The sequence below is a fragment of the Rhinolophus ferrumequinum genome, chromosome X, assembly GCF_004115265.2.
Source record: "Rhinolophus ferrumequinum isolate MPI-CBG mRhiFer1 chromosome X, mRhiFer1_v1.p, whole genome shotgun sequence".
Taxonomy (NCBI): Eukaryota; Metazoa; Chordata; class Mammalia; order Chiroptera; family Rhinolophidae; genus Rhinolophus; species Rhinolophus ferrumequinum.
The window spans coordinates 117,055,003-117,061,617 of NC_046284.1; positions in this window are offsets into that span (position 1 = coordinate 117,055,003).

Sequence of the window (6,615 nt, forward strand, 5' to 3'; positions counted from 1 at the left end):
CTGCTCTTGGGGACCGGAGCAGGATAACTAAGGGCCTGAGTGGCACCTAGGGGGACAGGCATTCCTTTACTGCGAATCCGGCTTTGTCTGATATAACCATCTCCAAGCAAGGGTGCGGTGTCCCTGGCAGGAGGGCCTCCCTCACTGCAGGGGTGCGATTCGTGTGACTCAGCTTTCAGGCCAGTGGAGGGCCTTCGCCCCACCCGGCCCTCTTTGTCTCCTCCATTGCGTTTTTTGGGGACTTGGGTGGGAGATAAAGTACCCTTAAGTGATTTTTTAAAAAAAGTTTCTTCACTATGGTATGCATATTTTTTTGATCGCTGTAATTTTTGTGAGCACCCAAGTCAAATAACCGGAATATTTGCTGGTTTGAGGTTAATCTATCTGGAGTTTATAGAGTGCAACGTCTCTCTCTTATAAAAATAAGTCAAGTTCAAGCTCTGCTATTGACTTGCTGCCTAACAATAGGGAGTTCTTTTACTTGCATGTTCCTTATTTTCCTAAATTATAAAAGTGATTGCTACGGAGGCCTGTGTTGAATGCCAGACTGCAATCCCATTATCTCGAAACTCTGAAGATTAAATTTAGAAATCGAAGTCTATATTGTGAAGGAAGCCTTTTCAGCACAAGACATTTTGGAAGTGCGTTTCTAAGCTACATCCGGAAATATGGAAGATTTAGGTAGCAAGGAGCAGTTTTCAAAATGGCACCTGACTCAGTACTAAGGTCCTCCTGGCTGCTGAAACGAGTCACAAATACCACGCCCTGGGCCAGCAATGGGCATGGGAAAGGGAAAAGACCTACTTGAGATTGTTCTGAGATGCAGAACAGTATGCACAGTACTCCTCCCTTTCTGCATCCTGAGGAAATGTTTCCAGAAACCCCTTGCTAATCATGTTTATGGCAGAGGCTTTGTCTCACAGGAGATTATAGTCAACTGTTATATAGACCCCTAAAGCCACGGCAGGGGCAGCTCAGACTTCCCCATTTCTTCATCTACTTGATTTCCTTCTTCCTGGGAGTAGAGTGGGGAACAGAGGAGGGGCAGCTGACCATCTGGTTCCCCAGTTCATGCTCTGGCGGGTGGGTGGCTGCCATTCTGCTCTCCCAATGGGGACACTGGACCTTTCGGTGCAGGCGCAGGATGTCACCTCTCTGGTTACATGTCCCCCTGGTGCTCCCCTAGTTGGCTGTCCTGAAGAGAGTCCACTTCATTGTGAAAACTCAAAAGATGGTGCAGATGCATTTTTGGCCAGGTTCAGCAGGCAGAGGCAGTGTACCGACACCATGTCTGTAGGTTCAGGGACTCTAGTTCCCCCTCAACCCGCAGCTGTCAAGAATCTTCTTCCCCCGTGTCCTGATTACAGCTCGCTACTTCTTCTCCTCAAGGCCTTTGCCTTAGAAAGGGTTAGGCCTTGCTGAAACACTTGCTGAAAGGAGATGGAGTGGAAATCTGTAAAGTGGAAATCTGGAGGCTTTCTAGCTTGATAACAATGCAGCCTTAGATAGATAGAGAGGAAGGGTGAGAGAGGGAGGCCTACTATATTGGGTTTGTCTCACCAGCTTGTCAGGGACCTAGAGAGAATGAAAAGAAGATGAGGCAGATGAAAGGAAATGCAAGCTAAAGGAATATTCTTAAGAGTTGTGTGACCCTGGCCGAGTTAATTTTTCTGTGCCTGACTTTTCTCATCTGTAAAATGGGATAATTTCAGTACCTACCTCACAGGGTTGTTTGGAGACCTAAATGCTTAGGACAGTGCATGACAGTAAACACTTGTTGTTACTAGTATTATTATTAATTGGAAAAAAGGTTGAGAAAAACCAAAAAAACCTTTTAGTGTTTGGCATTAACTAAAATGTCAAGATGTTTTTATATTAGCTATTTCTCATAAAGCGTTAATAAAAATGAGATCATTTGCTAGTTTTTCAGCAAATAAGCAACTGCCATTGGTTGATGCCCTCTAACAGGCAGGCATTGTAATAGGTGTTTTGCATTTGTTTTTGCCTTTCATGCCTACCTCTTCTCCATGAGGAGAGGTTTACAGTTGGAGAAACTGAGACTTAGAGAGCATCATTGTGGTAACTTGGCCAGTAGCCACTCTGTATTATGTATGCTAAGGGATTCATAAAGGTCTTCGCTGCCATTACCCCAGGCCAGGCCTGAGAATCACCAGGAAGAGTGAGGCAGGCTGCTGTGTTTCCCGCAGTGCCTGGTAGACAGTACAGTAGTTTGCTCAGTAAACAGCCATGGCGTTAACATTGAACTGACTTGCTTAAGTGAGGAAGGTGTTGAACCCAGCTCCACCCCACTCTGAACCTGTTACCCTGGCCACCTCGCTTTTTTTCTCCACATCATTAAATTCTTCCAGTACTAATGTTTCAGATGTCAGGGATAATGAATGCCTGCCTCATGGAAGCTACCATTTATAAGTGGTTAGCTCGTGCTGGGCACAACCACCATGGAGGAGGGGGCTTTCAATCCCAATTGTAAAGACAGAGGCTTAGAGGTGAGGGCTCTCCAGTGAGAGACGAGTAAAGAGCCTACCGACACCTGCTTTGCCTTCCTCACCTCCTGGGCCACAGCGCCCTGTGAAAAATGTTGAAAAATGTGCCAAGAGCCGGCACTGGAGGGCGGCCCTCCTTTAAGCCTGTGCCGGTGGAACCAGGAAGCGCTGTTCGGGCAGGCTGTATTTTATTTTGCTTTCCAGGGTGACCCCGAGGCTAACTTGTAGCTCTTTTCAATGCTGGGGAAACAGCCACTGAAGTCTGAGTTCATGAAAATTAGTCCTGTTATTTTTAACCGATAACATCTTGTGCAGCGTACTGGCCAGAAGAAGAGAAGGCAGAAGAGGAACAGAGGGACAGTGACAACAGCAAGGCTCCCCACTCTGCTTTCTCAAGTCCAGGTCCCTTTGTCTGTGTTTCAGGGCCTCCTACCACCTGCCCCCACCTGCCTGCCACCCACTTTCCCCTGTGACCCCACACTCTCCATCTGTTCATCTAAATCCCTTAAAGACACAACCTGAGTCCCCCCCTTAATGACAGGGAGAGGAAAGGAGAAGGAAGAGAAAAGCTATTTAGTGGATGATCTGTAGACAATATCTGATTCATTCTCACCCTATTCAGTGGGGACGAACAGCCCCGTTTTACCGCTGAAGAAACAGAGGCTCAGAGAAATTAAGCAACTTGTCCAAGAGCAAACAGCCAGGCCTATCTACCAAGTCTATGTCCTTCCATTGCAGCCCATATCTGCCTTACATTTAGCTGAAATGTCTTCTCTAGGATTTCCTCCTGTGGTGGCTCCACGTTTGGCTGAAAGCGGTGAAAGCGAAGGCTCCCTCAGCGAGTGTGCTAAAAATGAATGGAGGACGACAGGGAAGTAGAGAAGAGTTCAAGAACACTCTCGAGAGTATTGACTGTTGTGCTGCTAAATTTCCTGTCCATTTTGTTGATCTGATGGGATCTTAGAGCCAAAAGGAACTTTCAAGGGGGATTTCATTGAACCCAGTTCCCTTCTGTGGCTTGAATTCGCCTCTACAACATCCCCTCCAAGTGGTTACTCAGCCTACGCACAGCCAGGGCAACAATAAGAAGGCAGAGAACCTTCTAGTATATGCAGGGGGTAGGGAGTAGTTTAGTTGGCTGGGACTTGCACAGAATGAGAGAAAGTCACAGGAAATAATGCAGGGACCAGATTGTATAATAATAATAAACATCAATCATAACCATAATAATGGCCTTAATAGTAGCAAACGTTTTTCGAATGCTTGCTATTGGCTGAGAAGCTTCCCGTGCAGTAGTAGCTCCTTAAATCCTCATGTAATCCTATGAGCGAGGCACTGTTACTTTTCTCCATTGCAGATATGGGAGCTCTGGAGACATTAAATAATTTACCCCAAATCACAGAGGCAGGGTTTGAACTCAGACTGGCTGGCTCAGAAGCTGCCTTATTTAAATACAACACTTTTCTGGAATCCTAGGGTAAGGCCTTTAGACTTTGTTCGATAGGCCAGGTAAGGGTAAAATTATATATATTTCATCTCAAACCATCTAACCTTTCCATCATTAAAACTTTTAAACATAGATATTGTAGTCATAGATCATAAAAATTAAAAATCTGCCTGCTCCGAGTTTCAAATTTTTTCATTACAGTCAGTCTGCTCTTTTCCCCACCTTCTACATAGCCCAATGCACTCGCCATAAAGGGAATTCTTTATCTAGAACATTGGTAGTTTCACACAGCTTTTCACTACTTTAATATTTTTCTCAGCAGTCATTCATATTACGATGGTTTAAAAAAATTAGTAGGTTAAAAAACATACTAAAATGTGAGGTATTACATGCTCTCAATAGCCTTCTGTGTTAAAAACGATAAATGTTTTATTCCATTATGAAGCAGAATTATCATCAGCAAGTAGTAAGTGTTCATAGATTTTAATGTGCTTCTGTGGACGTCAAAGCTTGTTTTTTTTTTTTTTTTTTCTGTTTTTTTTTTAATGGAATATAGTTCCCAGATCATCAGCAGAAGGTGGTAAGTGGCTTTATGGTGAGGAAAATGAAGCACAGCTGGGCAATACACAATGGCCCAAATTTGAGGGGACACCTCACATACGCTCAGATCGACCTTCTTGACTGACCCTGATGATTTCCCTTCTCCAAGACTGGTTTCATGGGCCTGCCACCTGTGCAGTTGCACAAAGCCCCACATTCACAAAGCCCTGTACTTGGCTTAATGCTCTGCTGCTGCCATCTTGAAATTCTGAATAATTTTGAACAAAGGGCCCCTTGTTTTCATTTTGCACTGCATCCCCAAGTTAGAAGCCAGACCTGCCCCTCTTGTTTGCATTTCCTGTGTGCGTCCAGTGTCCCTGGCTTCTCCTAGGACCCAGGAATGGGCCCATCTACTCAGGTGCCTCTTCCTCTGCCTAGAATGCCCTCTCTGATCATTCCTACCTGTGCTGCCCAAGTGTGGGAAGGTCTGAGTGTGTGCACAGGATGGTTCAGCCTTTTTGCCCTCTGCTAAGCTTCAGTCAGCCTAGCTGGCCTTGTAGCTGGTGACCTTGGGCATTCATCACCTTTCCCTAGGGCCTGTGCCATGTGCACACACTGGTTCTCTTTCCTTCCTTTCTGCCAGGTTGTTTTCCTGTCCAAAGGGTGCTTGCAGCTCTCAGCTTACTTGCGCATCTGAATTGACTGGCACGTACCAAGGCCAATGAAGGAGTAAGCCTTTACCAGCTCCTGTGCCCACTTCTCCGATTCTCTCTGCTGCCTGTACTCATAGGAGCCTTCCCAGGGGAAGAATTCCATAGACAGGGGATGTCATCCTCTCACACAAAGACCAAACACGGGGCAAATGAAAGCACCAAGAAAAGGACATAAGTTCCAGTTTTATATTATGCGATTTACAGCCAGGACTCAATTGGCTGGTAAAGATGATACGGACAGTTGAGATCCATAGGTGCTACAATTACCGAATCTCACTTTAGTGAATAGATTTAACAAAGATTTAAAAGTTAATCATTATTCTTCAAAAAGGTAAATACCGAATTACCATATGACCTAGCAATTTTACTCCTGAGTATATCCCCAAAAGAATCAAAGGCAAGTATTCAAACAAATACTTGTACACTTGTTCATAGCAGCACTATTCCAGTAGCCTCAAAGTGGAAACAATCCAAATGTCCATCAATGGATAAATGGACAAACAAAATGTGGTCTATCCAAAGGATGGAATAGTATTCAGCCATGAAGAAGAACAAAGTACTGATACACGCTATGACATGAAAGAACCTTGAAAACATGCTCAGTGAAAGAAGCCAGACATAAAGACCAATTATTGAATGATTCCATTTACATGAAATGTCCAACACAGGCAAATCCATAAGAACACAAAGTAGACTACCGGTTTTCAGGGGCTGTGGGGAGGGAGGAAAGGGGAGTGGCTACTTAAGAGGTACAGGATTGCATTTTAGGGTGATGAAAATGTTTGGGAACTAAACAGAGCTGCTGGTTACACAACATTGTGACTGTACTAAATGCCACTGAATTGTTCACTTTCAAATGGTTCATTTTTTGTTATGTGAATTTTACCTCAATAAAATAATGCAAAACAACAACAACAAACAAACAGAAAAAGATGAAAGAAGAGTAAGTCATAGTCCCATCTCCTCACACCCCAGTGTCTGGTTATGAGGAGATGGGAGGGGAGCCGAGGGTGGAGTGAGATTCCATGCTCTGAACTCTTTTTGTGCCTTGGCAATTTGATGAAGCTTATAGACCCTTTCTCGGAATTATGTAAACACACAAAATGAAAAACTCAGGATCACGAATGAAAACAATTCTATTTCCATATAGTTACCAAAAGGGTTTTAAACATTGTGATGTAGTAATTTAATATATGTGCTTCTCTGTGCATTCAATAATGCAATCTAATAGCATGTCTCATACCCAGCATATATTCAAAATAGTGATCAGTGTGTAGATACCTGCAACACGTCAACATATAAAAATATGTGTGATTTCTATTGTTGATACAATCAGGACTGCTAATATTACAGAGGTGCCTTGCTGTTATGGGCTGAATGTTTGTCTAAATGAAGGTGGCTGTCTATAAAC